This window comes from Aotus nancymaae, unplaced genomic scaffold, assembly GCF_030222135.1.
Source record: "Aotus nancymaae isolate 86718 unplaced genomic scaffold, 86718_ANA_hifiasm-v0.15.2.pri h1tg000020l, whole genome shotgun sequence".
NCBI lineage: Eukaryota > Metazoa > Chordata > Mammalia > Primates > Aotidae > Aotus > Aotus nancymaae.
The window spans coordinates 41,484,379-41,511,211 of NW_026988432.1; the positions used below are offsets into that span (position 1 = coordinate 41,484,379).

At 37.1% G+C, this 26,833-nt stretch overlaps 1 protein-coding gene across 3 annotated transcripts in view; it reads right to left on the reverse strand.

Annotated features, from left to right (window-relative positions):
• The window catches only part of GALNT1 (polypeptide N-acetylgalactosaminyltransferase 1), a 130,625-nt gene that overhangs the window by 85,889 nt on the left and 17,903 nt on the right, over positions 1 to 26,833 (reverse strand). Inside the window, exon 1 of one of the 3 annotated variants that reach the window (XM_064379268.1) lies at positions 6,148 to 6,163. The exons of 1 other annotated variant lie outside the window; for it this stretch is intronic. The gene's annotated coding sequence lies outside the window, so the exon portion shown is untranslated. Of the gene's footprint in view, positions 1 to 6,111; positions 6,127 to 6,147; positions 6,164 to 26,833 lie in introns of those variants that run through there. One more of the 3 variants, XM_064379269.1, reaches the window with a different exon arrangement.

Sequence of the window (26,833 nt, forward strand, 5' to 3'; positions counted from 1 at the left end):
CCCACTTACTCAGCCACCTTGTTCCACTTCACTGTAGGCAGCTACCACCTGAGTGCAAGGACCATGCCTTATTCAGCTACTTCCCCAATACTGAGCACAGTCCGTGACACAGAATGTGTTCAGTTAATGTCTATTGCATGAATTAGTGAGTTAATAAACTATTACTGAGATCCAACACCAAGCTCAGTGGAAATACAAAATTATCTCTCTCCCTCTTAGAAAACTGTGGGGATCTTAACTTTCCAGGTGGGAAGGCCAAAGACACCTACAGAGCACTGTGACAGATACTGTTTGTTCCTTATCCCTCCCAAACATTTTTCACTGCATTGGACCCCCAACATAATTCAAGTGATCTTCTCTGCTAGGCCACCTATTCCTGATTGGCCCAAGCCAACCATAGTCATTCTATTCCTCTAGCTAATACAAGTGACCAAATCCTGACTAATGGGACCCAACGGGAGGTCTGCTGGGAAGCATTCAGGAAAAGTTGCATCCCTCATAAAGATGTTAAAGGAGAAACTATACTTTTCAATCTTTGGATATTGTTGGAGAGTGTAGTGCATGCTTAGAAGTAGTGTAACCATCTTGAGGCCATGAGGGAAGCCATCATCAACATGCCATCATTGATATGCTGAGGACAAACTGAAAATATGGAGAGCACACAGAACCCTGATGATCTCATGGAGTCAGACCAATCCTAAGATGAGACCTTCTAATGTCTGAACTTTTTGTTATGCAAGATGATAAAGTCCTCACTGATTAACTGGGTATTCTGCTACTATGGTCAAAAGCATCCTGATACACTAATCTGCAACCTACAATTACTGATTTCGACAGGTATATATCCTGTCAAGAAAAAAACGAAGATATAAATCAGTGGAGGATCCAAATTAAGGACTCTACTTTTACAGGAGACTCCAAAGAAGCAGAACTTCAGTATAATTTTAAGAGCTACAAACTAGAACCTGGTATATGAAATGACCATCTTGGACACGGCATTAGTTTATCACAGAATCATATATCCCTAATTCACTCAAACTTTCTCAGATACGTGCAAAACACGACATTAAGCGATCTGATGCACACAAACATGAAAAAGATTCAGTCCCTATCCTCAACTAGCTTGCGATATTGAAGAGACAACAAAGTGAGTTTGCATGGCATTTCACAACTTAAATCTTTGCAAAAGATGCCAAAAGTAGTCACGGGCTACAGTGCACAAAAAAGAGAAACTGGTGGGGAGAATGACTGGGGAATTGGTATCAGTTAGGAAAAGGCAAAAGAATATTTTAAGTGGACAATACAGTGTGGGTTAAAATAGGGAGGCAAGAAATTGCAGGAATGTCTGGGGAACAGCAAACAGAAGAATTAATGGGGAGATACGAGTAAAGGAGTGTATTCAGAACAGAGGAAATCTTGAGTATCATGCTAAGGAGTTTGAAGAGCAACGGCCAGGTAAGCCATTGCTTTCTTCTTGTATTTTAATTTGTAATCACATGAAGATGAATGCCAGCTCATTACAACAGAAGACTGTGTTGGATTTTCAGAAAAAAACACATCTCTCTCCCCACTATGAACTCGAACACAGGAAAATATATCACCTACCAGGGGAGCAGTTTCTGGGAAGTAAAGGATCCAGCAGGAACTTCCTCCAGGCCAGGGGCCCATGTTATTTTCTGCTCATGGAGTCCTCCAAATCTCTAATATTTTCTACACCTTTTTGCTATAACATCAACCTCTCCAATTACCATTCTATTCGTTCTTCCTTCCTCTACCATCTGCATAAGAAATCTTTATTCTCTATCTCTAAGGCAAGTCTTCACTTCAATGAAACCATTTGTTAATCAAGTCACTCTAATGTCCTACCTAGAAACACAAGTCTCTTTTTCAGCTTTATTCTACTTGATATCTTAGCCATCTTAAATTAGTTTTAGAATAGGCAGGCTATAAATAAAATTAAGCCTTTTCTTTTGGCTCCCAGGGTCATTTCTTGTTCTCCTACTTTTCTGACCATGGTTCAGGGTCTTCTTTATTGGCTCCCCGCTCTTCTCTGGATCTGTTCTCAAGCCCCCTGACACTATACAGATCCTCCCTGGGAAGTTCATCAGAGGCACAGCTTCACCCACCATATGCCAGTGGCTTCCATATCTGTATCTTTTCCCTGGTACTCTTTGGTTAGACTGTAAACTTCCCCAGCACAGGAATTATGTTTTTCATACTTGAGCCCTAAAGACGTTAGGCAATGTCTGAAGAGAGCAGAAACTCATCTACAAGACAGGATCTCCATCCCCATGTTATTCTTTATCCTTTCCTAATGCTTTACTTTCCAGTCTAGCACCAACTACTAATTTACATCATAATATATCTTAATTAATGTATTAATTACCTTGCAAGCTCCAATACGACAGGAACTTTATGTTGTTTAATGTTATTACTACAGCACCTTCAACAGTATGTGGCACAAGGTAGAAGAATTCAATAATTATTTGATAAATAAATAAAAATACCAGAAAACAGTATCATGTGAGAAGGAAGAAAGGCAACTGAAATTAAAGCATTTTAAGGTTGTTGTATTTAGGGATAGGGTAGAAATATTTGATTAATTTTAGTTTTAAGAGCAAATATGTTGAGAATTAAAAGTTAACAACTAATTAAATAAAAACAATGTGTAAGTTAAAAATCAAAGTTGAAAAAGGAGGAAATAGAAAATCAATCACTTTAAAGAAAATGAGAAAGGAATTTAAAATAATAGAGAAACCACACCTATACAAAGCACAAAATGGTAGAAATAAATTCCAATATATCAGTTATAAAAATTAAGACAAAATGACTAAATATATCCATTAAGCTGTCAAACTGGATTTCTTTAAAAAATAAAAGCTAAATGCTATTTACGAAACACACATCAAAAACATAAGGATTCAGAAAAGCTGAAAGTGAAAGGATGAGAGACTTACACACAAAAAAGTAGAGGAGCTTATTCTAGACTAACTTACTTACAAATAACAACAGTTACCAGCCTACACTGTGCCGAGTTACTGAAATTCAAGAAGGAAGTCACAATCATATTGGCTTGAAGCATCAAAGGATGAGGTTTGGAAGTAGCAGGCAACTGGAAAGTGAGGGAGCAAATACTAGAAAAGTGAGAACCCTAAAATGTGTATGTAAACTTCACTACCATCTTTAGCTGAACCTTGAATCAAATGACATAGGGCAGACTCCAGAGGCTCCAAAGAAAAGGAACATTTAGATGGCTGAAAAAATTGAACAGCGATATCAATGATGTTGCCCAAATGCCAGAGAGGGAGAGTTTGGAGTTTAAGTCTAGCCAGCAAGGAGTCAATTTTCTTTAGGAGAAGAGAGAATTGAGGGTCAAAAAAACATACTATCCACAATACCCAGTATACAATAAAAAATTACTAGACATGAAAATAAACAGAAAAGTTGAGTCAAGAAAAAAATGCAGTCAATGGATATTGTATAGAAGATGACCCAGATGTGGAAATCAGTTGGCAAGGACTATAACGTACCTATTATAAATATGTTCAAGAAATTAATAATAAATGAACAGAGGAAACTCTTATCAAACAAATTAAAACTATAAAAAAAGAACCACACAGAACATGTAAAATACAAAAATATGAAGTCTGAAATGGGAAATTCACTTGATAGGATTACAGCAGATTAGAGATAACAGAATACAGGGTTAGTCAATTTAAAGGCAGATCAAAAGAAATTATGCCATCTAAAGAGAAAAGAAAAATCTTTAATGATCAGAGCCTCAGTGAGCTGTGGTACAGCATAAAATTTAACATATATGAAATCAAAGTTGCAAAAGGAGAGAACAGAGAAAACAGGGCACAGGAAAATACGTGAAAAAACTGACAATGTCCACATTTGGGGAAGAACAAAATTGCAAATCTAAGTCCAGTGAAACCTAAGCAGATAAATACAAAGAAAACCACAACTATAACATATCTTGTTTAAACTGCTGAAAACCAAAGATACAGAGAAAATATTGAAAGCATCCACAGGGGGAAAAAAAATACATTATGTACAGAAAACAAAAAAAGGATGACTTATCATTATATATAACCAAGACATTTTCAAGTAAAGAAACATCGAAACGAATTATCTTTCACAGATGTGCACCATAAGAAATGCTAAATGAAGTTCTTCAGGTAAAAGGGAAACAACACCAGATGGAAACTTAGATCTGTGAGAAGGAATGAAGAACACTAGAAATGGTAAATATATGAATAAATATAAAAGCCTGATTTCTTCCCTCTTAATTTCTTAAAAAATGTATAACTAATATGTCATACAACTTATTAATATGAAGATGTGATAGATGAGATTACAACAAAGGATGAAGGTGTAAGAGCAACTATAATATATAGCTGCAAGCAACTTATATAAAATAGTAAAACTCAGCACTCCTTCATGAGATTTAAAACGGAAGAACTCATGGAAAACTAGAAATAGGAATTTGGTTAACCTGATAAAAGATATCTACCCCAAATCTACAGTTAAAAAAACTACTCCCTGTTAAAGTTGGGAAAAAGACAAAGATAGATGTCTTCTATCACTTCTTCCTGTCAACAATGTACTAGATATCCTATCTAGCACAGTACAACAAGAAGGGGGGAAAAAAGATTTAGACTCAGAAAGAAGAAAACAAACAAAAAATAATAGAAAATTCAAGAAAACAAAGACAATTAGAACAAGAACTTTCTGCAAGGTTACTGGATACAAGATGAACATACAAAATTCAATTGAAATCTTTTGTACCAATAACAACCAGAAAACTACTAAGCCACGTGCTTTGGCTCATGTCTGTAATCCCAACACTTTGGAGGCTGAGGCAGGAGGATTGTTTGAGTCCAGGAGATCAAGACCAGCCTGGGCAACATAGGGTGACCCTGGCTCTACAAAAAGTACAAAAATTAGCCAGGCACAGTGGCATGTTCTGTAGTCCCAGCTAATTGGGAGGTTGAAGTGGGAGAATCGCTTGAGCCTGGGAAGTAGAGCCTTCAGTGAGCTGTGACTATGCCACTGCACTCCAGCCTCAGTGACAGAGTGAGACCCTGTCTCTTAATGAAAAATAATAACAATAAAAGAAAAAAAAGAAAATTGCTTAGAAAGATCTAAAAAAAATTAAGGAATACTATGCTTATGTGTGAAAGGTTTTCTGTAGTAAAGAAAAAAATTCTCTTTATATTAATCCTGTGTACTTAATATAATTCCAATCAAAATCTCAACAGTTTTTTAAATAGAACTTTAAAAGTAGATACTAAAATTACATGGAAGAGCAAAGTCAAGAAAGCCATTATAACTTTGAACAACAAGGTGAGAACTCTGTCTGCCATATATCAAGATAGGGTAATTAATTCGGTATGATACACAGGCAGACACAGACTAAAAGACCAATGAAACAGAAACTACAGCCCAGAATCAGACCCACATGAATATGTAAACTTAATATATAATAGAGATGGCACTATAAATCAATGTGAAAGGGATAGGCTATCAATAAATCTTCATTCATACATAAAAATAAAATTCCTGCCTCATACCATACAAAAAAACATTAAAGACTTAAAGGTATAAATCTCTAACACTCTCAACTATAGGCAGCTATTGTCATGTCATTAAGTCAGGAAGAATTTCTTTTTTTGAGAAGTCTCGCTCTGTCGCCCAGGCTAGAGTGCAATGGCGCAACCTCCGCCTCCCAGGTTTCTGAGTAGCTGGGATTACAGACATGTACCACTACACCCAACTATTTTTTCTGTATTTTTAGTAGAGACGAGATTTCACCATTTGGCCAGGCTGGTCTTGAAATCCTGACCTTCTGATCCACCCACCTCAGCCTCCTAAAGTGCTGGGATTACAGGCATGAGCCACCACTCCTGGCAAGTCAGGAAGAATTTGTTAAGCAATATTCAAAAAGCACAAACCATAAAAGAATGAATAACTTGTACTATATAAAAATTAAAAATTTTGATATAACCAAAGACATCATAAGATAAGCCAAAGCCTGGGAAAAAATATTCACAATACAGACAATGAACAAAAGATTGGTATCAGAGTGTATTAAAAACTTCTACAAACCAAAACAAACAATAGGCCAATTGCAGTGGTTCACACCTATAATCTCAGCCAAGGATTATAGGAGGCCAAGGCAGGAGGATGACTTGAATCCAGAAGTTCGAGACCATCCTGGGCAGCATAGGAAGACACCATCTCTACAAAGAGTAAAAAAAAAATTAGCCAGGTATGTTGGCACGCACCTAGTCCCAGCTACCTGGGAGGCTGAAGCAGGGGGATCACTTGGGCCTGGAAGGCTGAGGATGCAGTGAACTGTGATCCTACCACTACACTCCAGGCTGGGCAACAGAGTGAGACCTTGTGTCAAATAAATAAATAAATAAAACAAAAACACACACAATTGAAAAATGGCCAAGATATGAATGGGCAAATCAAAGACAAAGGACCACAAACAGGGAACACATAAAACAACATATAAAAATATGCTCAATTTCCATAGTACTCAGGAAAATGAATCTGACCTCATCAAACTGGCAAAAGCACAACTAGTTAGAAATAAGGAAATGGGTCACTCACTGTTATTCCAAGTGTAATTTGGCACAGCCACTTTGGAGAGCAATCTTGCAATAAATAATCTCATAAAGCTGAAGAAAGAACCACCCTATCACTCACTAATTTCACTTCTAGGTACAGTCCCTGGAGAAACTCTTACACATGAGTATAAAAAGACATGATTGCAGGATTGTTTTTAATGGCCAAAAAAAAAAAAAAGTAACAACCTAAATGTAGATAAAGAGGAAAACAGACACATGAACTATATAATGGACTACTACATAGCAGGAAAAACGAATAAACTAGAATTATGTGCATCACTATCAGTAAAAAATGCTGAATGAGATAAAAGCAATTTGCAGAGTATATACAGTATGTTCCATTAGTATATAGCTTTAAAACATATTAAAATAAAACAGACTGCTTATGGACACAAACACTGTAGAGAATAATATGCATGAGAATAATATACCAAATTCTTACTAATGGTTTGAGGAGGGAGGGAGAAAGGGAAGGGCTTCAACTATATTAGAAATTATTTTATATAAAAGATCTAAATTGTGGCAGATTGCTAGTTGTTCATTCAATATTTTCCTCTTCTTTTTTACAAATCAAACTGCTGTATTACTAAAAATGGCAAATTTACATCTTCTGGCTTGTCTTGAAGATTAGGGTGGCCAACATCAGAAATCAGTGGGTGGGAATATGGGAAAGATTTTTAATGGGACCAACTTCATGGAGATAAGGGCCCTTTTGCCCATACCCCTCCTTGATTCTGCTCCCTGGAAAGCAAATGCAATGGATGGAGCTGCAAGGACCTTCTTTGCAATGAGGAGATAACCCTGAGAAGGAAAGTCACAAGCTAAAGACTGCAAAGCGGACAGATAACAGGAACTGGGTCTTTGGCAACCACACAGCTGTCATATCCTGAGAGGGAAAAAACCTCCATCTTGTTTAAAGCCACTTTTTGTGGGGGAAGAGGGAATGCAGGAACCTTTTTTGATGCTAACAAACACAGAAAGAAAATGGTCAAAATAGAAAAATTAGATGAAACATAGGGAGAAGTGGCTTCATGGCTTGTTTCTTATCTTCTGCTAACTGTACTTCTGTATAGGCTCTACATTTTTATTTTAAAAAAAACACTTTTACTTTCCAGACTTTAAACAGAGATTCTCAAATGTTACTCACAAACAACTGTTGGCTCACAGATCAAGTTAAAATGCAAAGACAACATGTATACTCTATGAGGTGGCCCCCCAGAGTGGATAAAGAATTCACTAGAAGCTTGCCAACCACACTACTGAGAGCAGACAGTTACTACACTGTTGTCATCAGTACTGCCACTGCCAGTTTGAATAACAAACAAGACTGTATGATCCCACAGTCTCTTGGCTCTGGACTACGGATGAGAAAGACCAAAAACAATTTGCAGACTAAATGGAAATCTCTGTTGTCACTCCCTTTTCCCAATTTTTTTTTCCATGCATTCCCCAGAGCTCAGTGCCATACTTTTCCTCCTCCACAGCTGGATCATCTGTGAGGAGAAAAAGAAGAAAAAAAATCTCAAAGGACAGCAGTACCGTTAGATGAAATTTTGTTTTTTGTGCATTTGTAAGCATGAAGGTTCTTCTGAGAACTACTTTCCTTAAAACACCGTCTGACGTTACTTGGATACTAACTTAAATAACCTTTTGAGTCTAAAAAGTTTTTGGATTTGCTCAACAGATCAAATAAAAACCGAAACTTGAGTTAGGGGCAGAGTTTAGATTTTTGGTACTAACAATAGCCTGCAATATTTAGTTACCATTGAAAAAACAAAACAAAACAAAACAAGAAACCTTTTCATTTATTAGCATGTTACAGAAAGACAGTATTCTGGTTAGTCACAAATTCTACCTTATAGATTTATCACAGATACCACACACTGCAAAACAACCATACCCTTCCCTTTTTCCTTAACTAATCAGTAATTTGATATATTGGTTTTTGTCTTGCTGTTTTTTCTAATTTGGTTTCTCTCTTATTAGTCTCTCCCTGATGTTATTTAACTTCTCCTAGTTTATAACCTTAGTGGTTGTTCTGCATTCTTACCTGCTGATTTTCCTGTGAAAAGCTATTCTCTGCCTCCTTTCCTCAATTCAGTCTGCCCTGTAGTCTCAGACTGCTTCTGCATTGCTATCAGTTAAAATTCATTCTAGGGGATGACCTCAAGTGCCTTTTTTTGATATTTGTTTCAGCTTTTTGGGGGCTGATTATAGGCTTTGCTTCCTGCTCTCAGAACAAACAAACAAAAACAGTGCAGTACAATTGTTATTTACTTAACAATGTAATAAGAAAGTTAAGCAAATTGTTGGAAAAAAACCACCCTGAAATAAACCTGCTATTTAATTCACATCAGTAACTCAAAACATTTCTTCTGTATTATTTTTTAAAATTCTAATTCGCAAAACTGTATTCTACAGAACATTCTAATCATTTGGGCTATCTCTCCTTTCCTTTTTAAATACACTAAACAGTTACACGTTTGTCTTTATTAACCACAATGTAACTAAGAGATAAATTTTTTGCAGATGCCATTTCTCCACTTGAGCTTTAGACAATTTAAGAATTAAGTCCATTCATGAGCAGTCTTTTTCAAACACACATTACAGTCTAGTCTCAAGCTTCCTTCTTGAGACCCTAACCATAAATTCAAGAAGAATAACTAAAATTTTTTAAAGATATAAGCATACTAAAGAACATATGCTTTTTAATGAATATAAAATTATTTTACAGCTTTAGACTGCACTTAATGTAATTGAAATAATGTAAAATTACTATGAATGAAACCAATGTAAAATTATTTTCCTAATGGTACTGGTTCATAATGCTAACTCACTGTATGAGAAAAATCAAATAACAGTTAACAGTTTTGCATTTTGCTGTGCTGTTAACTGCAGTAGTGCTCTCTATTCATGTTCAGTGTTTGGCTGTCCAAAAAAAAAAAAAACAGCAAAGCAGTCTTAAAAGATGAAACCTTTATCACTAGAGCAAAGTTTATGGTTTCATTATAAAGAACCCTAATCTGAAGAAAGAGTTATTAAAAAGAAAAGAGGGGAAGAAAGGGAAAAAAATAATCTTTAAAACAGGTATTATTTTATTTCTTCTTAAGGAAAATGTTTTCCTAAAAACTAAATGTACTATGTTGATCTGGTTTGAGTTTTGAATCTACAAATCAACTTAAAAAGACACTTCAGGGACCATTAGGGAAATGTGATTATGAACTGGGTTATTACTGGGTTATAGATGCTACTGAGAAATCACTGTTAATTAGGAATAATAAGAGCATTGCGGTCATACTCAAAATGTTCTCATTTTAAAAGAGCTATACTGAAGAATGTTAGCGGTTAAATGACATGATATCTTCTATTGCTTTAAAATGCTGGGCTTGGGGGTAGGGAAGTGAGGGTAAATTGAGAGGTGGAGCACATGTGGGAAAAATCTCGGTGTTTGCTGAATCTGGAGGATGGATACAAGTTTAAGGGGATTCGTTTCACTGTTCCGTCTACTTTTATATATGTTAGATTTTCTTAAAATATGAAAATTCTTTGTTTAAAATAAGTAAGTAACTTTTAAACGTGTTTCAGAAAGCTAAAAGCTAAATTAGGATTATCACTGGATTTAACCTCTTACTTTGGCTGGCCAAACACTGCACACACTAGTGTTTTGTAAACAAAATCAAGGGACATAGTAGACATTTGTTCACTTAACAAATTTGTTAAGTGCCTATTTACTATATGCCAAGCATTTTACCAGACCATAGGAGAACAAAGATAGGTTAGACAATCTCACTGTCTTTAGGGAGGAAATGGTCAATATAAATATCTGTAATAAATGATTCTTGGTGGTGTGAGAGAAGAGCCTAGAGAACAGAAGTCACAGACAGGAAATGGAGGGGGAGCTGTCTGAATGCCTGCAATGTGCCGCTTGTGTTACATTCACCCATCACTGCTGCTCAAATGGGAAGGAACTACTCATAAAGTTTTGTTTGTTTTCATACCACACCTCACCCAGGCACAAATGAGTCAGGATCTATGGTTACAGGGTTCCTCAGTGGATAATTAGGCATTAAAGAGAGAATTTTATCCTAATAGCAACCCTTTCAAGTGGGTTTTATCTTCATTTTCAGCTGAGGAAGCTGAAGAGTCAGAAGTTTTAGTGGTGGACCACACAACATTAGAACATTAGAGAACATCAACACTAGAGGACTCGAAGGTCTGAGAAGTCACAGAATTTGAAGAGTGGTGCCAAAATAAAACACAACAGAGCTCTAAAAAAGGAGTCTGGGACAATGCTAACTGCCACAGAGAAAGGTTGCATGCCACTGGAAGCTGTTTCTGCCAAGTATTCAGCACACTACCATGAATGTGGAGATTTAAACCCAACACTAAAACACTAGAGGGTTTTACAACCTATACTAAGCAAGAGAAATCAAACATTACTCAAGACTTCAGGTGAGGATATTTCAAGCCTTAGTACTAGCCTCATTAGCCATATGCAATGCAGGTCAGATAAAAAATACCCAGTGTCCAAAGCAATAAAGGCTATCTTTCTTTTAATAGAGACATAAATTAAAAGAGGAGAATAAAAGCATAACAACAATTATCAACTTACTGTGTGCTGAGCACTTTTATGGGAACTATGTAACAATCCTCCCAACAAACCAGTGAGCCAGGTACTATTATGCTACCATCTTACAGATAGGAAAAGTGACACTTTAAAAAGTTAGGTAATTTGGCCAGAGTCACGTAGAATATAAATGTCAAAGCGAGAATTCAAAATTAGGTCCCAGCAACTATGATGAAACACCCACAAACCTGTATCCTTTACAGTGTCGACCTCTGCAATTTATATAAATTAAATCATATTATAATCTTCTGCTACCTTTTAAATCCAACATCATGTTTTTAAGACTCATCCATATTGATGTAGTTTACTAACTTCAGTGTCATAAAGCAAGGATCGGCAAACTAGTATTTTTGTAAATAAAATTTTACAGGAATGCAGGCACTCTCATTCGTTTTATGTACGGTTTACGGCTGCTTTTGCACTACAAAGGCAAAGCTGTTGGCCTTTACAAAGACTGCATGGCCTGCAAAGGCTAAAATACTTACTATCTGGCCCTTTTTTTTTTTAGAAAAGTTTGCCAAACTCTGCCATGGAGAAGTGCAGTGGTATACTTGACAATGTCCAAGTTTTACAGTTTCATCAATGTAGCTTTAATTTGTATTGCCCTGAAAACTGTTTACTGGCTATTCATTTTTTCCTAAGAAACAGCTCTTGCTTTCTTTGTCATTGACTGTTTTCACACTTCCGTATGTATGTGTACTAACATATGGGTGTGTGTATTACTGTAGTTTAAAAAATCCTTGTCCTTTGTATGAGAAATATCTTTTACTTGTGTATTTGTGACTAGTCTTTACACTGTCCTTTTTGTGTACACAAAACCCCAAAGATCTTAATTTTAGTATAGCCAAATTAATAAACCTTTTCCTTTAACTATTATGCTTTTGGCATCCAAAGCCTAAGGTCTAAAATACTAATATTTTATTCTGAAGGCTTAAGTTTTGCCTTTCACAATCTAGTCTTTAATCCATCTGAAATTTTTAATACAATATGAAGTAAAAACCATTTTTAAAATATGGCTAATAATCCCAACACTATTTAAAGAGTATTCCATTTCCTTGATTTGTAGTATCAGCTCTGTCATGTATCAGGTTTCCATGCACTTAGAGTTCTGTTTTTTGCCTTAATTTCCTTCCATTATCTATTTGTCTATGCTTGTCCAAATACTACACCATCTCAATGATTAAAGTTTTACATTGTCTTAAAATCTTGTAGAACAAGTACTTGCTTCAAGAATGTCTAAGCCAATCTTGATCCTTCGTATTTCCAAATAAATTTTAGAATTAACTGGTCAAATTCCACAAAAACAAACAAATCTATACCCTGCTGGGTGTTTTTTTAAATAGCAATAAATTTATATATTTAAGAAAGATTGATTGATATATTTATAGGAAATCATCTTTCTATGAACACGGTATATCCTCATATTTACTAAGGTCTTAATTTTAGTCTTTCGATATATTTCTGTGCCTTTTATTTAAAGATCTTGCCTTCTCTTTTTCTATTTATTCCTAGGTGGCTTTTTTACTATTCAGAAATATTTTTATTACATTTATTATTGTATGCTGCTAGTTTAGAGTAATAGAACTGACTTCACCATATTGATCTTCTTGCTGATTTGTCAGCATTCCTTGCAGATCTGGATATCAGTCCTTAAGATTTTACTATATTAATCATATATTCAGCAACTTAAAAAACTCTTGAATTTTCTATGAAGGTATTCATATTTAAGGAATGACCATTTTGTTCATTCCTCATAGCCTTGTAGCTCTTTTCTGCCTTATTGCACTAACTCATACCTCCAGTGCAATCGTAAAGAGGTAGAGTAACAGCGGGTATCTTTATATTGCTGCTTTTTAAAGGAATGCCATTAATGTTTCCTTATCAAATACTATGTTTGCTATAGGTTCTTCAGATGCCCTTTGTCAGGTTACAGAATTTCCCTTCTGTTCTTTGTTATGAATTTTTATCATAAAAGAGAGGTAATTTTTAATAAATTTTCCTGCATATTTTAGGATGATACAGTTCTTTAAACTGCTTGTACGGACAATTATATTAGCAGTCCTTCAAATGCAGAACCAAGCTCACCTTCCTGGAATAAACCCTTTGTCCAATTTATAGTATTTCCTTTATACACTGCTGAATTCAACTTGCCTAATTATTTCTGATAGTCTTTTGCTCTTTAGCCGTATCTTTATACTCTGTAAACATATTAAGCATTTATCTTATATTCTGTATCTGACAATTACAACATCTGCAATGTTTGAATGCCTCATTACATGGTCTCCTTGCTTATATTAGCTTTAAATGGTGTATTTAAAGTGTTTTTGGCTTTTTAAATTGTGAATGCATTTCTAGGAAGAAACTTTACCTGTGTCAATTCTCTGAGGCCTGTGTTCCTATATGCCTCAGTGAGGATTTCATTTGATTCTCAGTCTTGAGACTACTCTTCTCTAAGCTTTTGGCTCAGTTTTCTTTTTTTTCCCCACCATGAAGGCAGTATGAACTCCAACCCCAAATCCAGTTACAGTGGACTTGTAGTTATAATCTTTCAGAGGTTATTTTACTCTTCCAGTGAAAAGCTGAAACAGGCAACCCTGTTCCTATCTCCCTACCTTATACTTTTCCAACACCTGAGGGATAGGTTTTTGTTTTTGCCCTAGTTTACCTACTGACACATTTCAGGGAGCTTAAGCTTTACACAAAGGTCTCTGGATCCTTCTTGGCACCTGCTTGATCCCTAGATACTGTCTGGTACCCCATGACCACCCTGCGAAAACCAAAGTTCTGAGTTTCCAAGGATTTATAAATACCAGAACCCTCAGCAAGGCAGCCAGTATCACTATTAGCTTACCTCCCTGGATTCAAGATTTCTTGTTCTGGGCCTCTGGAAAGTTTTCTTACTTCTTGTGAGCTCAACAATGCATTTAAAAGGTATTTTGAATGTTAAATCCAGTATTTTTAACATTTCATAATATGGGACTTTTTAAAATCTCTATTCTGCTACGCTGCCAGAAACAGAAGCCTCTTAAAGTTTTGACTAGTCTGCTAAGTATTTTTCTCTCAAAAGAAATGTACGCCCACTTTTAGAAGCCAAAGGAAAAACAATTCATTGAATTAACAAATATGTTCTAGGCACTCAATACCTATCAGTAAACTAAACAAAGATCAATGCATTCAAAGCACCTCTGTAGGAGAGTAGGAGACAGGAAACAATAAATAAGTAAATTGGATTATAGCACAGAAGGTATTGCAATGGAAAGAAAGAAGAAATTGCGTAGTCAGGTAGGGAGGACCAGGAGTGCCTGGTGGAGAGATGCTCCATCTTAAACAAGGTTGCTACTACTAAAACATTTCTTACTTCCCTACAACATACCACTGATTAATTTTTATTAAACATAAATTTTACATAACTATGGGTACTTTCCTCTTCTCTTGGTGTGAGGTATGATGGAGGGTGGCCTACAGATGTGTGTGTGTGTGTTTGAGACAGTTTCACTCTTGTTGCCCAGGCTGGAGTGCAATGGCGAAATAAATCTCTGCTCACTGCAACCTCCACTACTTCCCAGGTTCAAGTAATTCTCCTACCTCAGCCTCCCAAGTAGCTGGGACTACAGGAGCCTACCACCACGCCCAGCTAATTTTCTGTATTTTTAGTAGAGACAGCGTTTCACCATGCTGGCCAGGCTGGTCTTGAACTCCTGACATCAGGTGATCCACCCGCCTCGGCCTCCCAAAGTGCTGGAATTGCAGGCATGAGCCACCATGTCTGGCCCAGATATATTAATACTACATAAACCATCTACTTCAAAGAAATTGGGGCACACTTTAATATTAATTGGAAATGCTAAAGAAATTATGATGCTATCTATTCAAAAAATTAAATAAAAATAAAAATAAACATGATAGGCTTAGAGTAGGTACTTAATCTTTACTGAAAAAAGTGGTTAAATCAGCAGAATTATCTTTCACATTTCTAAAGATAATTAGAATTTAATTACTATCACTGTTAGGCAGTTCTTTTCAACCTAATCTAGAAGGCAAATTGTGCAACTATATCTCCTTCTATCTTTTATGGAGATGTACCGTATTTTTAACTCTTTAAAACATTTTTTTTCTCTTTTCATAAGAATCATGTGAAGTTATTAAACCACATCTTAAAATATTTAAATCCAAACCTAAGACAGTATTTTGCAGCCTTGTAATTATTTTTATTACTTTTCTCTTTATCTCTCAACTTTTCCTTCTATCTCTTAAAAGGCAGACAACAAAGCCAGAACTCATATTTTATATAAACACTGTGGTATAATTATATGCAATAAATGATCTCTTTTTTAATGATACAGGTAATAATGAGGGTAGTGAGGCCACTTTATGTTGCCTGTCAGAAAACTCCCAAAAGGCAAGGCCTACAAAGATTAGACAGGACTTTTGTGTAAAAACCGAAGCTTTATGGGAAACTTTTGTCAGGATCCTGTTTTCTTCTTTTTTTTTGAGACGGAGTTTCGCTCTTGTTGCCCAGGTTGGAGTGCAATGGCGCAATCTTGGCTCACTGCAACCTCCGCCTCCCAGGTTCAAGCTATTCTCCTGCCTCAATGGCACAATCTTGGCACACCACAACCTCCACCTCCCAGGTTCAAGCTGTTTTCCTGCCTCAGCCTCCCGAGTAGCTGGGATTACAGGCATGTAATCTGGCTAATTTTGTGGGTTTTTTTTTTTTTTTAGTAAAGACAGGGTTTCTCCATGTTGGTCAGGCTGGTCTTAAACTCCAAACCTCAGGTGATCCACTCGCCTACGACTCCCGAAAGTGCTGGGATTACAGACGTGAGCTACCGTGCTCAGCCAGGATCCTTTTTTCAAGACAAAAAAAATCAGAAACAGTTTCACACAGAAACAAAATAGACTGACTTGAGAATGTTTCCCAAAGCAGTCAAAAACAGCACTTTAACACAACAATGTACTACCATCAGCTGGTGGTGGTGCTGCCTAACACAAGGTCCAAGCTCTACGCAGCCTCTGGCCAGCTGCCATTCCCTCCACTCTCAAGACCATGAGAATTCCTCCTGTATTTGGCTCATAGAATTAGATTCCCAATTCCCAATATTAAACCTCCTCCACCTCCTTACTTTTGTCTGATTATATATTGAACCTTTGTTGAATTTTATTTTACATACTCTCAGATGTACAAAGAGAGCAAGTTGTCTTTTAAAAACCCGAGTTAGATAATATTCAATGACATAAGTATTTCTATTGAGGAAGGAGATCCAGGCATCTAGAATCATCTCCCCCTTGACTTCCACACTGCATTTCAATAGAAGAAAAGGCTGGCTGACTGGCACCTCCTAAATCACCTTCCTGTAAATAGCAGGCATAGTGTGGGGGAATCTCTCCGGAAGACATTGTTTTTACTTAGACAAGATCAAACCCCCACCTACTCCTCCATCAACCAAGACCCTTTCATATGTGATTTCTAAATCGGTAGACCCAAGACCCTTTCATATGTGGTTTCTAAAGCTGTAAATCCAAGACCCTTTCATATGTGATTTCTAAAACTGTAAACCCAAGACCCTTTCACTTGTAATTTCCAAGGCTGTGAACCTAAGATTCTTTCATGTGTAATATCTAAAGTGTAAGCCTATGTAAAGGCAAAGCTTCTCTTTGTTAGGTGAGCTTGGTCATTTAGACAAATTGTCGCCTGGCTCCGGCTGTAATAATAATAATAATAATAATAAACATTTCTTCCTTCCCAGTTTGGTGTTCGAGAGGTCTGTTTCTGGCAGCCGCTCCTGTTTCACTATAAGCTTGCTGCAAATTACAGTAAATTTTCTTACTGACATACAAAATATTAAAAAACTATTAAATAAAATACCTGAAAGTTAAACTATGGCACAGAGTGGAAAATCTCCGTAGTATGTTCATCTGCCTCACTTTCTCTCACACAGTATTCCTGCCTTAAAGTTATCAATCCCTAGGCTAATATAGTAGCTCAGCCAAGGAATGAGAAAGAAAGGAAAAGTCTGGCTCCAGGGACCTCCCCCTGCTCCAGAATCCCTACTCCCACTACATGTGCACTTTAACCAAAACAGCTCCATCTTTATCTGCTCTAGGCATTGGAACTTGTTAGGAGATATTTGACAATACACTCCTGCTACTAAAAAGTCTGAAAATCATCCACCTACAGCAGCAGTTCTGAAAACATAATACAAAGACCCCCACCCTATCTAACTCAAGGAGTCATCAAGACCCTTTCAAGGGGTCTGCAAGGTCAAAACTATTTTTATACTATGCCAAGTCACCATTTGTCTGTTTATGCTCATTCCCTAAGTATGTGGCTAAGGTCCAGAGGCTACATGATATGCAGTATCAATAGACTGAATGGAAAAAAGAAGGTATGAGGATCCACCTATGAGAAGCCAGATATTAACAGGACTTGCACAAATGTCAAATAATGCCACACTTCTCACTTTTTTTGTTTTGGAAAAGTTATTTTCCATGAAAATATGTTTATATTAACATATCACATCTATTATTATTTTAAATGAATTAATGATTTTTAAATGTCTAGGTTATCTTTAATATGGTCAATATCAATACATATAAATCCACAAAACTCTTTGGGGTCTTCGGTAATTTCTAAAAGTGTACAAGAGTTTAGAGAACTACAAGATTGAGAACAGTTAATCTACAGAATAAAATTCAAAATCCATACTAAAAAAATTTCACACTTACATTCATGCCACAAACATTTATTAAATGCCAGTTTTATGCTAGGCTCCAGATCTACAGCAATAAACAGGACAGACAAGGTCTCTGCTCTCACGGAAAACTGTGATCAAGCACTAGGACACAGACAAGAAACAAAAAGTGACAGCCAGTAAAGAACATTCTATAAAGAAACAAAAAGAGGAGTTGGTTTCTTAGCAAGTGACTGGGTGGCTACTTTATCCTAGGTGATCAGAAAGGCTTCTCCGAGGCAGGGCAATGAGAAGGAGCCTGGAAGAGCAGGGAGCCAGACACAGGAAGATCCTGCAGAAGGGCCTTCTAGGCAGAGGCCCCTGGGACTCTGCCCATCACAGCTGTGGCCACACCCTGGTTTCACTCTGCACCTCTTTCCCATGCCCTGCTCTTCATTCGCATTCAACCACTCCCAGCTGCTCAATTATGTCATAGTCATACTTTCTCTGGCTTCCATGTCTGCACAGGTGTTGCTTCTTCTGTCTGAAATGGCCTCACAAATTATACAGCTGTTCTATTCCTTGAAATCTGAACACTCTGTGACCCATAAAAGTATATCTTCATGGATACAGTCACGATAAAAATAAAAGAAACAAAATTGAAATTATCTGTCTTCCATTTGTTTCAGAAAAATGACTTTCAGAATTATTTTCTACCTCAATCTGAAAGGATCAAATGTATACTAAAGAATAACCAAATCCTAGGGATTAACTTCATTTTCAAATAATAAAAACATTAATTATTACTTGGAATGTCAGTGATAAAATAAAACCTGTGTGTTCAATGTAAAGAATCTAAGGGTATTAATATTAAGCAAAGAGTAAGCAGTTGATTAAAATCAATATTTTTTAAAAATTCACTGTCTCCCAGTCACTGTCTTCTCCCAAATGCTTCTGATGAAATGTTGTGCCCATCCTCCATTTTAAAAAATAATTATCTTATAGGAAAACTTTCTTTTTTGGATTGTCCAACATCTATGATGCCAAGACAATGAAGAATTAAAACATAAAATTTAGAGCTACCTTTAATCTAAGTAAACTATCATGCATAGCAGTGCTTTCAATTCATACATTTAACACATGCTATGACAGTACACACAGAAGAGGCTCAAGGGCAGCAAGGCGTTCCAGGTAAAATTATCCAAGAGTAAACATCATCTAAAACAAAAGTTCTGAAAAGCAAAGCTATTTCCACATCCCAAGAGATGGGCTGCAGTAACAGTGCTCTATTAATCTAATGTTATCCTATATATTCTGCATAAACTGACAGAGATTTAACTGGCCTGAATTTTTTTGAATTAAAATTCCATTTCAATCTAAGCTTACTGTGTAGCTATCCTCTAAAGTACCACTAATATCAATCAAAGACCAACTTTCTAAAGACAAAGGCAGAAAAAAAGTAAAGAAGGATAAGATTTAAAGTGAAAAACAACACCAGTGGCAAGCTGGTCAATAAACAGACTGCTATTTTAAAAATGCCAAAAGAAATCTTGGTCTGACAAAACTGGGTAAATGGATTTCTGGACAACTGGGTTTGTATGAGAAGAGTTTTATATAACATACAGCATTATACATATGTGACTGCTCTTTACTGTGATAGGTTTAGGGATTTGTTTATAGTAAGCTTTTACTCTGTTCACTGAGAGGGAAGAACTGGAAAGTTCTTGTAAGAAAGAACACTTGCATTTGGACTTATAGTGCCCCTATGATGGCTAGTGCTTAGTTATTTCCTGTGTCTTGAAGAAATAAGAGAGCTGGAAGATGCAGAAAGCTAGTCCTTCTTTTCTGTCATTCTAGTAGGTATACTTTATACCTTGAATGTTGATCTTTATTACTGCATTTATCATACTATATTGTTATTTTTACTTATTCATTTGTCTTTCTGCCAAACTGTGAGCTCCTTGAGGGCAAAGATCACATATTCCATTTTTGTGTCTTTCTTTTATGTCTACAATACTTAGTACCACAGCTAGAGTATATAATAGACACTAATAAATGGTTATTAAATGAAGAAACATGTGAATCTTTGTTCAGTTTGGCTGAAATAATCAGTACGCAGAAACTCAGGTACAAATAGGCATTAACTCAAAAAAGATTCTGAGTGGTGCTTTACACTCTTTTCACACCAAGGCACAGAGGTGTATCTTACTTTTAAGATACAGGAAGCATGGGAGAAATCAAACTACCTCTGTTTATAAATTACATGGTTACTTATGGGCAAAACGCTTAGAAATCTAAGAAAAACATTAAATTTAATAAGCATGCAAAATAAAAGATTGACATAATCTAATCAATTGCATTACTACAGATTAGCAGCAAACAATTAGAAATGCAACTTAAAACATCCTTTTACAGTAGCACAAAACCCATAAAATTTTAGGAATAAACTTAGTAATAAGTATAAGATACCTTCATTAAAAAATATTACTGAGAAAAATTTCAAAACATCTAACTAGAGAGGTATCTAAGAAATACACCAATAACAGACAAACAGCCAAATCATGAGCAAACTCCCATTTACAACTGCTACCAAGAGAATAAAATAACTAGGAATACAACTTACAAAGGAGGCAAAAGATCTCTTCAAGGAGAACTACAAACCACTGATCAAGGAAATAAGAGAAGACACAAACAGATGGAAAAATATTCCATGCTCATGGTTAGGAATAATCAATATTGTGAAAATGGCCATACTGCCCAAAGTAATTTATAGATTCAATGCTCTCCCCATCAAGCTACCATTGACCTTCTTCACAGAACTGGAAAAAACCACCTTAAACTTCATATGGAACCAAAAGAGAGCCCGCATAGCCAAGACAATCATAAGCAAAAAGAACAAAGCTGAAGGCATCATGCTACCTAACTTCAAACTATACTACAAGGCTACAGTAATCAAAACAGCATGGTACTGGTACCAAAACAGAGATATAGACCAATGGAACAGAACAGAGGACTCGGAGGCAACACAACATATCTACAACCTTCTGATCTTTGACAAACCGGACAAAAACAAGCAACGGGAAAGGATTCCCTGTTTAATAAATGGTGTTGGGAAAACTGGCTAGCCATATGCAGGAAGCTGAAACTGGACCCCTTCCTTGTACCTTACACTGAAATTAACTCCAGATGAATTAAAGATTTAAACATAGAACTAACACCATAAAAACCCTAGAAGAAAACCTAGGCAAAATCATTCAGTACACAGGCACAGGGAAGGACTTCATGACTAAAACACCAAAAGCAATGGCAACAAAAGCCAAAATAGACAAATGGGACCTAATTAAACTTAAGAGCTTCTGCACAGCAAAAGAAACAATCATTAGCGTAAACTGGCAACCAACAGAATGGGAAAAAATTTTCACAATCTACCCATCAGACAAAGGGCTAATATCCAGAATCTACAAAGAACGAAAGCAGATTTACAAGAAAAAAAAACAAACAAATCCATTCAAAAGTGGGCGAAGGATATGAACAGATACTTTTCAAAAGAAGACAAATATGAGGCCAACGAACATGAAAAAATGCTCATCATCATTGATCATTACAGAAATGCAAATCAAAACCACACTGAGATACCATCTCACACCAGTTAGAATGGCGATCATTAAAAAAGCTGGAGACAACAGATGCTGGAGAGGATGTGGAGAAATAGGAACACTTTTACACTGTTGGTGGGAGTGTAAGTTAGTTCAGCCATTGTGGAAGACAGTGTGGTGATTACTCAAGGACCTAGAAACAGAAATTCCATTTGACCCAGCAATCCCATTATTGGGCATATATCCAAAGGATTATAAATTGTTCTATCATAAAGACACATGCACACGTATGTTCATTGTGGCGCTGTTTACAATAGCAAAGACCTGGAACCAACCCAAATGCCCATCAATGATAGACTGGACCAAAAAAATGTGGCACGTACACACCATGGAATACTATGCAGCCATAAAAAACAATGAGTTCATGTCCTTTTGTAGAGACATGGATGAACCTAGAAACCATCATTCTGAGCAAAATGACACAAGAACAGAAAACCAAACACCGCATGTTCTCACTCATAGGCGGGTGATGAACAATGAGAACACTTGGGCACAGGGAAGGGAACAGCACTCACAGGGCGAGGAGAGGGGAAGCGGGCACAGCAGGGGGAGGCGGGGAGGAGGGGGAGGGATAACACCTGGAGAAATGCCTGATGTAGGCAATGGTGGGGGAGGGATAGAGACAGCAAACCACCATGGCATGTATAAACCTATGCAACAATCCTGCAGGATGCAGGATGTGCACATGTACCCCAGAGCCCAAATACAATTGAAAAAAAGAAAAGAAAGAAATATCTATTAGATGATTTGATACTGTTAAAATATAAAAACTGCTGTATAGATTCAAGGTAATTCCCCTCAAATCCCTATTTTTTAAATAAAAATTGGCAAAGTAATCCTACATTTATACTAAAAAAATTTTTAAAAGACACATGAAGCACACTGCCAGACATCCCCCAATATTCATGTCCCTCTCAGCATTACAGAACTCCCAATTTTTGCTAGGTACATGGACTGCTAGAATAAAGACACATTTCCAAGTTGCCCTTGCTGGGAGGTTCTAGTTGATATATGAGAGGAAGTCTTGAGCATAAGAGGAAGTCTTGAGTGTAACTTCATACAAGTGTCTAAAAAGGACTGGAGCATGACCCTTCTTTCGCCCTTCCTCCATCCCACTGCATGGAACATGAATGTGATAGCTGAAGTTACATTTGAGACCATGAGGATGAAGACCAGCCCATGAATCAGCAAATAAGAAAACTAGAACAACTAAGATCCTAGAAAACCATGGAGCCATTATTCCAGCCCCCAGCCTCATACATGAGCTGTATATGTCCATCCAGACTTAGACATAATAGAGAAGTACCTCTTCCTTGCTTCAGCTACTCTTATATTGGGCCTTTGTATGTAATTAGTACCAATACCCAATCCTATCCTACAGTACACATGCAAGGAGCCCAGGATTCCCAAGCCAAGCAGGGCAGAAACAACCATAGAGTCAGGCATCACAGATGGAAGCAGAAATGCAAAGGCTCTGGCAGAACACAAGGCCACACCAAGGATCCCAGCGGAAGGATTAGTGTTTCTCAAGGACTCCATGAGGACAACAATACTCCAAGAGCCTCTTCCTTCTCTTTTCAGCCCCGATCAACTCTGCTCTCTTTTTTCTCCATCCTCACTTTCTCTGATTTTCTTAAACTGCCTATGGGTGATAATGGTTTTTTACTATCCCATGGCATTGTGTTAGACTCAGGGTCTCTGTCTTAGTCTGGGAAGTCAAATTCGCAGGAAGACAGCAGAGCGGCCAGCCTACTTATCTTACAAGCCAGGTCATATCACAGCAGGTGCTACTGATCTGGCTGCCTTGAGTCTGGTGCACACTTCTGAGGGGTACAAAATATGACCAACTAAGAGTACCTTTGAGCAGGAACTGTGGGGGTCAGGCAGTTTCCTCTGGAATATGATATAAACATGGCCAGCACTATGACTGGTATCTCTCACAGTGGATGGTCACAATCTACAAATCCCAGCCCCCAAAAAAAAAAAAAAGACATCAACAAAGGGATCTGATCTGGAATTCTTTTTTTTTTTTCTTTGTAGTAATTGAGCACAAATTTTCCTGACTGATCTGGAATTCTAAACCCCACTTGAAACATCCAAGAGTCTGACCTGGGATTTTACCCATGTCCCAAATGAAATCAAAATCCTACTTTAAAAAAAGGAAGAGGAACAGTGATGGGCAAGGTCTTCCTATAATGAGAAGTAAAGAAGCTACAACTATTCTGCCCCTTCTCTGGTATACTGACTGTATCACCTGAGAAAAGGGAAAAGTCTGTACCTCCTAGAAAGAAGTAGGGATCCAATCAAGAAATTGGTATTCCCTCTCTGAGGACTTCTAATTAACTGGTCTAAAAGTGGCTTTAAAATAAACAACAGCTAAGAAAATAATGAGGGTAATTTTAATACTACTACCTACACTTGTTGCATGAGGATAAACAATTCTTGAAGGCTTAGCCGTTACACATCAAGTCGAAAGACAGGTGAGATTTTATATTTCTTGCAATACTGTGATAGTCATTAGTGTTGTCTACCAAACATTTCTGGTTCTCTTCACCAATATGATGGGTTTGCACTTTTCCATCTCCTGGAAATAGAGGTTAGCCACGTGACTTGTTTTGGCCAAATGTGAGCAGAAATGCCATGACTCACATCCAGGTGGAAGCTTTATGAGACTACACACAATTTGCCCTGCTCTCTTTCCCTCTACAATGGTGCTGGCAACAATCAAGGCAGTAACTGCTCCTTTAGCTTGGGTCCAGAGGCAGGGTGAGGCAGAACAAAGGCCCAGTCAATCAGTCACAAGGCCAAAAGTTTTGTTTTAAGCCACTGAGGTTTTGGGATTGTTTGTTAGCATAGCACAGTATAACTCATCCTACCTTGATATGTACAAATATGAATGCTTAAATACTCATAATTTTTTGGCCAGAACTGCTAATATAAAGACTAGTTTTCACAGTACTATGCCTTTGTATGATGCAAAAAAAGAAGAGTATTTAAACAAACATGCAGGCAATTGAAACACTAAAGCAAGAGATGCCTAGTTTAGGTCTAGAGATCAGCTGGAAAAAAGTATTTTGTCTAGAAGAGTTAAATGTAAGCACCTTTAAAAGCTATTGGTTTTAAGACTGTCAAAATGCTGATAATTACTGAGGTTAGACGATGAGTATATGAAGGTTCATTATGCTATTCTCTATACTTCTATATATATTAGAAATTTTCCATGATAAAAAAAGAAAGAAAAAGGGAGGGAGGGAGATCTGAAAGATTTTTAAGCATCTTAAAAAAAAAATACTACTGGTTTTAAGCACTTGAGAGAAAAGAGGTTTTTGTTGTTGTTGTTGTTTGTTTTTCGTGTTTTTTTTTTTTTTTTTTTTTTTTTTTTGGGACGGAGTTTCGCTCTCGTTACCCAGGCTGGAGTGCAATGGCGCGATCTCGGCTCACCGCAACCTCCGCCTCCCGGGTTCAGGCAATTCTCCTGCCTCAGCCTCCTGAGTAGCTGGGATTACAGGCACGCGCCACCATGCCCAGCTAATTTTTTGTATTAATAGAGACGGGGTTTCACCATGTTGACCAGGATGGTCTCGATCTCTTGACCTAGTGATCCACCCGCCTCGGCCTCCCAAAGTGCTGGGATTACAGGCTTGAGCCACCGCGCCCGGCCGTGTTTTTTTTTTTTTTGAGACAGAGTCTCACTCTGCCCAGGCTGGAGTGCAGTGGCACAATCTTGGTTCACTGCAACCTCTGCCTCCTGGGTTCAAGCGATCCTTCTGCCTCAGCCTCCTGAATAGCTGAGATTTCAGATGCCTGCCATCACGCCTGGCTAATTTTTGTATTTTTAGCAGAGACAGGGTTTCACCATGTTGGCAGGCTGGTCTCGAATTCTAATCCCCCCATCTTGGCCTCCCAAGGTGCTGGGATTATAGGCGTGAGCCACCATGCCTAGCCAGAAAAAGAGTTTCTAAAACACTGTTAAAAGACTTTGCCAGTGCTATTTACAGAAAAGTTGTAGAAATAGAACATCTTGAGGCTAGTAGGCTATAAAACCATAATAAATATAGTAAAGATCTGAGATGCCTCACTGTTTTGCAAAAACTTCACCTTATTAACTCCTAATTAAATTTAACCAGATATTTTGCATGGGTTCCAAAATTAAAGAATATCTGAGATGCAAAGTACATTATAGCTTATTCAGGGCAACCTCCCTGTTTTTACTGTTCAGGAAATTTAGGTCTAATGATATAGGTAGGTAGTGGCAAAGTAGAAACTAAAACTTCTGAGTCCTAATTTATGCAGTTTCTAACATGGAGGTTGGAGGACTAGCCTATTGGGCAATATCTTGGTGTTCAACTTATAAATACCCAACATAAAAATCCTATTATCAAATCAGCAAGCAAAAAACAAACAACCCTATTAAGCAATGGACAAAGGACATGAACAGACACTTCTTGAAAGAAAACATACACACAGACAATATAAGCATATGAAAAAATGTTCAACATCCCTAATCGTTAGAGAAAAGCAAATAAAAATCACAGTGAGACATCATCTCGTAACAGTCAGAATGGCTATTATTAAAAAGTCAAAAAATAACAGATGCTGGTGTGGCTGCAGGGAAAAGGAAATGCTTATATACTGGTGGTGGAAATGTAAATGAGGTCAGTCACTGTGGAAAGCAGTTTGGAGATTTCTCAAAGAACTTAGAACTACCACTTTATCCAGCAATCCCATTACTGGGTATGTAATCCAGCAATCCCAATACTGATTATGTACTCAAAGGAATATAAATCATTCTACCATAAAGACACATGCACATGTATGTTTATCACAGCACTATTCACAATAGCAAAGACATGAAATCAACTTAGATGCCCATCAGCAGTAGACTGGATAAAGAAAATGTGGTACATACACACCATGGAGTACCATGCAGACATTAAAAAGAACAAAACCATGTCCTTTACAACAACATGAATGCAAATAGAGGCAATTATCCTAAGTGAATTAAAATACGAACCAAAATATCACATTCTCACTTATAAGTGGGAGCAAAACATTGAGTACATGTGGACACAAAAAAGGGAACAACAGACACTGGGGCCTAGTTGAGGGTGAGAGGTGGGAGGAGGGTGAGGATCGAAAAACTACTTATCAAGTACTATGCTCACTACATGAGTGATGAAAGAATTTGCACACCAAACCCCAGTGGCATGCAAGTTACCCATGTAAAAAACCTGCACA